We start from the raw sequence: 10,000 nt of genomic DNA on the forward strand, positions 1-10,000 counted from the left end.
GACGGAGGGGCTTCCTTAGGCAGTCACCTTTGCGGGAGTATCTCTCAAACCCTCCCTTGGGGCCACAAAATAGATTCCACCCCACCCCTCGACGTTTCCCTGTTTCCCCGGGTGCTGGATGTATCCTGTCGAGAGACCCGTGGGTGACACGTTGAGTTAAACACCTTGATTGGCTTTGTGTGTTTGTCTGTTTCTGAGATGCGGTCTCGCTCTGTCCCCCAGGCTGGAGTGCAGTGGTGTGATCTCAGCTCACTGCAACCTCTGCCTCCCGGGTTCCAGCGATTCTCCTGCCTTCAAGCGGCACCATGCCCGGCTCCTCTTTTAATTTTTAGTAGACACGGGGTTTCGCCCTGTTTCACTGGCTTTCACTGCGGAGTCTAGATAAGAGCCACACCTCGTTCTGTGCCACAGAATGACTGCTTTATCATGCCGACTCTGGAAAGCCCGGCCCCTTGTGATCCATTTCGAACCGAGAGTCACCTCATGTTTGGAAAACGGATCCGCTCCCAAGTTCAGTGGAGGGATGTGACGTATGTAGGATGAGGGACTCTCTTCCTTCTGAGTCGGTCTGCACGGTGGGGCCTAGGGCTGGAGCTCTCTCTGTGCGGACTGCTGGCTCCCTCAGCCTTGGGTTCCATCGGCCCCACCACTGGAACGAGGGCCTCGGCAGACTCTGGCCCTCCCTGGCCCTTAAGTCGCTGTCAGAAACCCCATCTCGCGCTCGGATGTCCTGAATGACTGTGGCTTGCGCCTCTCTGGAAACATTTTAAATCTATCTATCCTCTACGCGTGGCCACTTAAAACCACAGGAGCTTGGGAAACACAGGGCCGCCATCCACCTCACTGGTTTTGGGAGAGAATGCTGAAAGTCTCTTGCCGACTCTCTCTTGACTTGAGTGCTTCACGGGCGTGTGGTTAAGGCGTAGTGAGACCAGATGTATGAACTCAGGCCGGGTGCTGATGGCTCACGCCTGTAACCCCAACACTTTGGGAGGCCGAGGCCGTAGGATCCCTTAGAAGAATCCCCTAACCCCGGGGAAGTTGAGGCTGCAGTGAGCCACAATGGTGTCACTGCACTCCAGTCTGGGCGAAAGACAGAGCGAGACCCTGTCACAGACAGACAGACAGACAGACAGACAGACAGACAGGCACGCAGACAGGCAGGCAGGCAGGCAGGCAGGCAGGCAGGCGGGCAGGGAGACAACAGCTGTATTCTGTTCTTCTCGGGGTGGGAAGCAAAAAGAACAGCAGACGGCACTTCACGTTTCTGTTGTTGTTCTTGTTTTGGACGGAGTTTTCGCTCTTGTTGCCCACGCTGGAGTGCAATGGCCACCATCTCGAGGGATCCGCCTGCCCTCGGCCTCCCAAAGTGCGGGGATGACAGGCGTGAGCGTACCGCACCCGGCTCCCCCCCCCCCCCCAAATCCGCCCCCGAAACACCACCGCTTGTCTTCCGGACAGTTTTACGGCAGAGTGTTTGGCTGGCTTGCTGAAATTCATTCTACATAGAAATTTAGGATGTCAGCTTCTGGCCTCATGGACTCTGAGCTGAGGAGTCCCCTGGTCTGTCTATCACAGGACCGTACACGTAAGGAGTGGAAAAACCGCAATGTTCAAAATCAGTAATTTTGTGATCCAGAAATACGCGGATTCACCCAAAACACGGAAACTTTTACAAATTGTCTTAGTTAGTCCTGGTGTCTGTGTCAGTGATTCTTTTACGTTTGGACCTTGACCGAGAGAATTTCCAGTCGGTCTCTCGTCTCTCGTCTTCGGACAGAAGTTCCAGATGATCCGATGGCTGGGGTCTTAGGCTGTGTGCCCCCAGGGGCCCTGGTCGATTAGTTGTGGGGATCGCCTGGAAGGGCGCGGTGACCCACTGTGCTGTGGGGGCCTCCATCCTTCCCCCTCCCGCCTCCCCCTCCAGGCGATCCCAATTCATTCCGGGCTGACAGTCTCATTGGCAGACGTCGGGCATCACCTAGCGGCCACTGTTACTCTGAAAATGGAGGCCTCAACAGAGGAAGGAAGCTCAGGCCGCCTGCGCACAGCCTGGGGCAACTGTGTCTTCTCCACCGCCCCCGCCCCCACCTCCAAGCTCCCCCCTTCCTTGTTGCCTAGGAAATCGCCACTTTGACGACTGGGCCTGAGTGACCTTTGATCAGGCAGCATCAATCAATCAATCAATCAATGTAAATACAATACAATACGATACAATACAATTGTACGGGCGCGGTGGCTCACGCCTGTCATCCCAGCACTTTGGGAGGCCGAGGCTGGCAGATCACCTGAGGTCGGCAGTTCGAGACCAGACTGACCCACATGGAGAAACCCCGTCTCTACTGAAAATACAAAATTAGCCGGGCGTGGTGGCACATGCCTGTAATCCCAGCTACTCGGGAAGGGAAACGGAGGCAGGAGAATTGCTTGAACCTGGGAGGCGGAGGTCGCAGTGAGGCGAGATGGCGCCATTGCGCTCCAGTCTGAGCAACAAGAGCGAAAGTGCGTCTCCAAAAAAAAAAAAAAAAAAAAAAAAAAAACCAAGAAAACAAACCAAAAAGCAAGCAAGCAAGCAAGCAAGCAAGCAAACAAACAAACAAAAAACACCATTCTCTGTGAAGCTGCTTTGTCGTGTGTGTATTCGTCTCGCAGAGTTAAACCTTTCTTTTTACTCAGCAGGTTGGAAGGGTTTTTTTGTTGAATCTGTCTGTGTACATTTCGGAGACCCTTGTGTCGTATGGTGAAAAAATCTTATGTTTTCAGATAAAAACGAGAGAGAAGGTCTTCATGAAACAGCTTTGTGACGTGTGGATTCATCATACCGAGTTAAAACTGCCTTTGGATTCAGCAGTTTGGAAGCAGAATGGACATTTGGGAGCCCACTGGGGCCTGTTGTGAAAAACCGAGTATCCCCACCAGAGAAATAGAAAGAAGCTCTCTATGATACCGCTTTGTGATGTGTGGATTCATGGCACCGAATTACAACTAATTTTTGATTGAGGAGGTTTGAAGCACTCTTTCTGTAGAATCCGCGAGTATACCTTTGGGAGCCCACTGAGGCCTAGTGTGAAAAACCGAATATCCCCAAATAAAAACTAGAAAGAAGCTGTCTCTGAAACTGCTTTGTCGTGTGTGGATTCATCTCACAGAGTGAAACCTTTCTTTTGATATACCAGGTTGGAAGCGGCCCTTTTGTAGAATCTGCAAAAGGACATTTGGGAGCTATTCGAGGCCTAGGGTGAAAACCAGGAAACTGTAGATAAAAACTAACAAGAAGCTATCTGTAAAACTGCTTTTTAGCGATGTGTAGATTCCTCTTACTGAGTTAAACCTTTCTGTTGATTCAGCAGATTGGAAGCATTTTGTTGTTGTTGTTGTTGTTGTTGTTGTTGTTGTTGTTGTTGTAGTAGTAGTATTTTTTTCTTAATGTTTTTATTTTTTTTAAGACAGACTCTCACTCTGTCCCCCAGGCTGGAGTGCAGTGACACCATCTCGGCTCACTGCAACCTCTGCCTTCCAGTTGAAGGGATTCTCCTGCCTCAGCCTCCCAAGTAGTTGGGATCACAGGCACCCGCTACCAAGCCCGGCAAATTTTTTGTGTTCTTGGTAGAGATGGGGTTTCACCGTTTTGGCCAGGCTGGTCTCGAACTCCTGACCTCAGGTGATCCACCCGCCTCTGCCTCCCAAAATGCTGGGATGACAGGCGTGAGCCGCTGCACGCGGCCGATTGGAAGCAGTTCTTTGCAGAATCTTCGAAGGGACATTTGGGAGCCCTTTGTGGCTCCTGGTGAAAGTGAACATCCCCAGAGGAAAAGGAGAAAAACTGCTGCTGGTGAAACTGCTTTTTGACGTGTGGATTCACCTCGAACGGATAATTCTTTTGAACCAGGAGGTTGGAAACACGCTTTCCGTAGAATCTGTGAGGGGACATTTGGAAACCCATTGAGGCCTACGTTGGAAAGCAGACTATCCACAGATTAAAACCAGAGAGAGGCTATCTGTCACATTGATTTGTGATGCGTAGATTGATCTCTTAGCGATACACCATTCTTTGGATTCATCAGGTTAGAAACACTTTTTTTGGGCAGTCTCTCTGAATGGATTTTTGGGAGTCCCTTTAGGCCTATGGTGAATCACCTAATATTCCCAGATGAAAATTAGAAAGAATGTATTTGAGAAACTGCTTTGCGATGTGTGGACTCATCCTAAAGGGTTACACCTTTGTTTTGATTAGGCAGGTTGGAGACACTCTCTTTGTAGAGATTCGAAAGGGACATCTGGGAGCCCTTGAGGCCTACGTTGAAAAACTGAATATCCCCAGACAAAGACCAGAGAGAATATGTCATTGAAACGGCTTCGTGATGTCTGGGAGCTCTCTCTCTCTCTCTCTCTCTCTCTCTCTCTCCCCCCCCCCCCGCTTGTCTCTCTCCCTGTGTCTGTCTTCTGTCTTACTCTCTTTCTCTGCCTGTCCTTCTGTCTGTTGGTCTCTCTCTCTCTCTCTCTCTCTCTCTCTCTCTCTCTCCCCCCCCGTCTGTTTCTCTCTCTCTCTCTCTGTCTGTCTGTCTGTCTCTCTCTCTCTCTCTCTGTTTCTCACTGTCTCTCTCTGTCCGTCTCAAAAAAAAAGAAAAGGATAGATACATGCATGCATGCATACATACATACATACATACATACATACATACATGCATACGTGCATACGTACAATTAAAAATTAGAAATAAAATAAAAGGAATAACTAGGCCCGGCGCGGTGGCTCAAGCCTGTCATCCCAGCACTTTGGGACGCCGAGGGTGGTGGATCGCTGGATCACGAGGTGGTCAGACGAGCAGGGCCAGTATGGTGAAACCCCGTCCGTCTCTAGTCAAAATACCAAAAATTAGCCGGGCATGGTCGTGCGCCTCTGTAATCTCAGCTACTCGGGAGGCCGAGCTGAGGCAGGAGAATCACTTGAACCTGGGAGGCGGAGGTTGCAGTGAGCCGAGATCGCGCCACTGTACACCAGCCTGGGCGAGAGAGGGAGACAACCTCTCAAGCAATTAAAAATAAAAGTAAAAATGAAAGTAAAATTAAAAATTAAAAAAAAAAAAAGAAAAGGAAAATGAAATAATTAAAAAGTGAGTTTCCGGGAAGAGAGGGAAGAAAAAGAGAAAAGAAAAAAGAAAACAGTCCCACAGTGACATAAACACATGCCTCTCGCCTTTCGAGGCGTCAGTGATGCTACGAATGATGCGCAATTTTTTTTTTTAACTTCCTTTTATTTTATTATCATTTATTGTTTGACACGAGCCTCGGAGGCCCTCCCTCCCTCCGTCCCACTCCCTCCCTCCGTCCCACTCCCTCGTTGCCCACACAACTTCAGGAGACAGACCCTGGCTGGGCCAGATTGTTCTTCTCTTTGAGCAGTTGTTTCCCTGTCTTTCTTCGTGTCTTTAACCCGTGTGGACTCTTCTGCTCGGATTTCACAGATGGCAGCTCCACTTCAGGCCTTGTTGTTAGTGGGGGCTTTCCTGATTCTCCCCACATGTAGTGAAAGCAGGTAGATTCGCCTCGCCTCGCCTCGCCTCGCCTCGCGCCTCTCTCTCTCTCTCTCTCTCTCTCTCTCTCTCTCTCTCTGCTGCTTTCTTGCTTTTTCTTTCTGTCTCTTTCTCTCTTTCTGTCGTGCTTTCTTGCTGTCTTGTTTTCTTGCTTTCTTGCTTTGTCTTTCTTCCTGTCTTTCCTCTTTCTTTTTTTTTCTTTCTTCTCTCGTCTTTCTTTCTCGCTGTCTTTCTCCCTCTCTCTCTCTCTTTCTTCTTTCTTTCTTTCTGTCTTTCTTTCTCTCTCTCTTTCTTTCTTTCTTCCTTTCTTTCTTTCTTTCTTTCTTTCTTTCTCTCTCTCTCTCTCTCTCTCTCTTTCTTTCTTTCTTTCTTTCTTTCTTTCTTTCTTTCTTTCTTTCTTTCTTTCTTTCTTTCATTTTTTTTCTCTCTCTCTCCCCCAGCCTCTGAAAGTGCTGGGATCACAGGCGTCAGCCACCGCGCCTGGCCTATTTGCTTATGTTATGTTATCTTATTTTTTGTTTATTCATTTTTATCTGTTCATTCATGTGTATGCATATAAATTTTTTTCTATTTTAATGTAGTTTTATATGTTATACCTATATACAAATGGAAATACTTATATTAATATTTGTCTTCTCTTTTCTTCTCTTTTCTTTCTTTCTCTCCTTTAGGTTTTCCTTCCTTTCTTTCTTTCTCTGTTTCCTTCTTTATGTTTGCCTGCCTGCCTGCCTGCCTGCCTTTCCTCCCTCCCTCCCTCCCTCCCTCCCTCCCTCCCTCCCTCCTTCTCTGTCTGGATTCAGGAAGAGCCTACGCATTCTGTGTCTCCCTGTGTCCTCAACGACCCGCGACCGAGTCCTTGCTTGTTGTTTCTCCCACCGAGATGCCTCTCCGAACATCCACACGCCGTGGGTTGTCTTCTGACTGTGTCGCGGTCCATGCAGAGACAGGGTTTGGGGACCGTTTCTGTGGGGTTGGGGTACAGGGGCTGCGTTTTCGGCCTCGGGATAGCGTCTCTCGACTCACGGTTTCGGTTTTGCGGTCCGCGGGCCGGCCTGCCATCCGGATCTGTCTTGGTGACGTTCGCGACGGTTGTCGGACTCCATCTGGCGGCCGCTTTTATATCGTTCCCTTGGCTTCCGGAGCTGCGGTGGCAGCTGCCGAGGGAGGGGACCGTCCCCGCTGTGAGCTAGGCAGAGCTCCGGAAAGACCGCGGTCGTCAGCCGGGCTGTCCCGGTCGCGCCAGAGCTCTGGCGCGTCACTTGTGAGTCAGAGCTCAGGCGTGCAGGCTTATGTGGGGAGAGGTTGTCGCTGCGCTTTCGGGCCAGAGCCGGGTGTGGGGCTGCCGGGGTTGGTCGACCAGCACGCCGCGGCTCCCGAGGCCTGACCCGCGACCCGCGGGGACCCACCGGGCTTGGGGTGGGAGGCTGGGGACACCCTTCCCGGCCCGGTCGCGGGCCCGCGCGCATCCTGGCCGTCTGAGGCAGCGGCCGAATTTTTTCTGCAAGTCCCCGTGGGGAGCCGGGGACCGTCCTGCCTCGTCCCCCGGGTGCCGGGGAGCGGTCCCTCTGCCGTGACCTGTTGTTTGCAAGTCCCCGTGGGGAGTCGGAGAGCGCTCCCTGAGCGCGCGTGCGGCCCGAGAGGTCACACCTGGCCGGCCTTCGGTCCCTCGTGTGTCCCGGTCGTACGAGGGGACGGCCGGAAACGCTTCCGAGTCTCGCTCTGGAGACTCGGGCCGGCCCCTGCGTGGCACGGGTGGCCGGGAGGACGTCCCTGGCCCGGCGCTGCTCCGGCGTGTGTCCTGGGGTCGACCAGAGGGCCCTGGGTGCTCCGTGTCTGGCTGCGATGGTGGCGATTTTGGGGACAGATGCCCGTGTCGCGGGTTCCCTGGGCCGGCGGCGTGGTCGGTGACTCGACCTCCTGTCTCCTGGGGAGGTATATGTTTCACTCCGAGCCGGCATTTTGGGCCACCGGGTTATTGCTGACACGCTGTCCTCTGGCGACCTGTCGCTGGAGAGGTTGGGTCTCTTGGATGCGTCGCGGGTCTTCGGCCTCCCGGTGACCCGGCTAGCCGGCCCTGCTCGTGCTTGAGCCGCCTGCTGGGGCCCGTGTGCCCGGTCTCTCATGCATCCGAGCGTCCCAGCTCCCGGTGCCGCCTTGGGTCCGGGTCTCTGACCCACCTGGGGGCGGCGGGGAAGGTGGCGCGGGCTTACCCTGCCACCGTGCGCTCCCCGCTGCGGGCACCTGGGGCGGCCGAGACAACCCCACTCCCGCTGGCTCCGTGCCGTGCGTGTCAGGCATTCCTCGTCTCTGCCGGGTTGTCTGCCGCCCCTGTCCTGGAGCTGGGGATGGCCAGGCTGATCTGCTCGCTGGCCTCTGGGGAGGCTGTGGCTGGCTGGCCGACCCTGCTCCGGGGATGCTTTCCCTGATCGATGTGGTGATGTCACGCTCTCCCGGGCCGGGACCGAGCCGCGACGGGCGAGGGGCGGGCATTCGTGGTGAATGAGACCCGTTCTTCTCGTCCCGCCCGCGGGGTTTCCCCCGTCTCCCATCCCCGCCTGCGGGCGGTGCGTTGGGAGGCACTGGGGTGCGGAACCCGGCCCGACCTCGCTGTCCCGACCCCGCCGTCTGCCTCGTGGCGTCCGGCGTGGGTCAGCGGGGGTCCTCTGACGCAGCAGGCACTCCTCGCTTTCGCCTCTTGTGGTCGTCGCCTCGTGGGCCGCCCCCCTCCGCGGCGGTGGGGGTGCTGTCCCGCTGGCCCGCCGTGCTGCCCTCTCGGGTATTGCACGAGCGCTGGCTCCGCCTGGGCCTTTGCGGTGCTCCTGGAGCGCCCCGGGCTGTCTCTCAGGTGCCCGAGGCCGAGCGGTGGTGTGTCGCTCCCGCCCCCAGCGCCCCCTCCTCCGGTCGCCGCCATGGTGTCCGCGCGTGGGTCCTGAGGGAGCTCGTTGGCTGTGCGGGTCGAGGCGGTTGAGTGAGACGCGCCCCTCCCACGCGGGGAAGGGCGCCGCCTGGTCTGGCGAGCGCACGTCCCGTGCTCCCCTCTGGCGGGGGAGCGCGGGCCGTGTGAGCGGTGGCGGTGGGCTCGGGCCGGCCACGCGTGCGCCGGCCGGCCGCCGAGGGGCTGCCGTTCTGCCTCCGATCGGTCGTGTGTGGGTTAACTGGAGGCGCCTTGCCTCACAGAAAGGAGGTGGGTGGACGGCGGGGGGCCTTGGGGGCTGTGCGCACGCGCGCCGGCCGGGCCCCTGCCCTGACCGCAAACGCTCCAGGTTGCCGCAGGTTTCTTCTCGCGCCGCAGGCCCCCTCCCTTCCCCAGGCGTCCCTGAGCGCCTCTGCGGGCCCGACGAGGGGCGACTGGCGGGTGGGGAGCGTGACCCACCCTCGGTGAGAAAGCCTTCTCTAGCGATCCGAGAGGTGTGCCTTGGGGTACCGGATCCCCCGGCTCGCCGCCTCTCTCTGTGTTGTGGTAGCGCTGCCGTAGCGACTCGCCTGCAGAGAACCCTCCTCCTCCGCTGCCCCCGCCTCGATGGGATGAGGTGGGGGGACAGTGAGGGTTCCGCCGGACCCCGCGGCGGGGGCCGAGCGCGCGGCTCGTCGTCTACTGTGGCCCGCGCCTCCCCCTTCCGAGTTGGGGGAGGATCCCGCTGGGCCGGGCCCGACGTCCTAGCGGATGGGAAGGCTGCTGCGAGCGGCGGGTGCGCGTGGCACTCCGTCTGGCGCGCGACGCCGCTCTCCGCTGTGAGCCGGCTCTCCGCCCGCTCCCGTGCCGAGCCGCGACCGCTGCCGATGACCGCGTTCGCGTGGCGCGGGGTGTGGGGCCGCCTGGTCCTTGGGGAGCGAGCCGTCCCCACGGGGCGGCGCGCCGGTCTCCCGGAGCGGGACCGGGTCCGGGACGGACGAGAGACGGGCGACATGTGGCCCCTGGTGTTGGGCTTGTGGCTGAGGTTGCTTTGGGGCCGCCGGTGGCGGGACCCGGGGCTCGTGAGGGGGTTGCTCGGTGGGCTGCCCAAGGGCCGTTCGGCGTCCCAGGCGGGGCGCTGCGGGACCGCCCTCGTGTCTGTGGCGGTGGGATCCCGTGGCCGTGTTTTCCTGGTGGCCCGGCCGCGCCTGAGGGTTGCTTGCCCGAGTTAGCCCCCTGCGGGTTCCCCGTGCCCTCGTCTCCGTGGCCCCCTGGCTCCTTGCCTGCCTTGTGCTCCTTTTCCCTGTCCGCCGCCTGCCGATCCTCTCTTCCCCGAGCGGCTCACCGGCTTTTATGCTGTTGGCCGCCCCGTCTGGGCCCGAACCCGGCTCCGCCTTCTGGGGGCGTCGCCGCCGCCGGCCACGCTGGTTGGCCCGGTGTCCGCGTACCCCCACGGCGCGCGCCTTCGGGGCCAGGTCGGTGGCGGCCCGGTGGGCGCCCGGAGGGTTTGGGTCGGCCTTGCGGTGCGTGTTGGGGGGAAGCGGGCTCCGGGGGCTCTGGCCGCGTGCGACTG

Source organism: Macaca mulatta, chromosome 10 (genome assembly GCF_049350105.2).
Source record: "Macaca mulatta isolate MMU2019108-1 chromosome 10, T2T-MMU8v2.0, whole genome shotgun sequence".
Taxonomy (NCBI): domain Eukaryota; kingdom Metazoa; phylum Chordata; class Mammalia; order Primates; family Cercopithecidae; genus Macaca; species Macaca mulatta.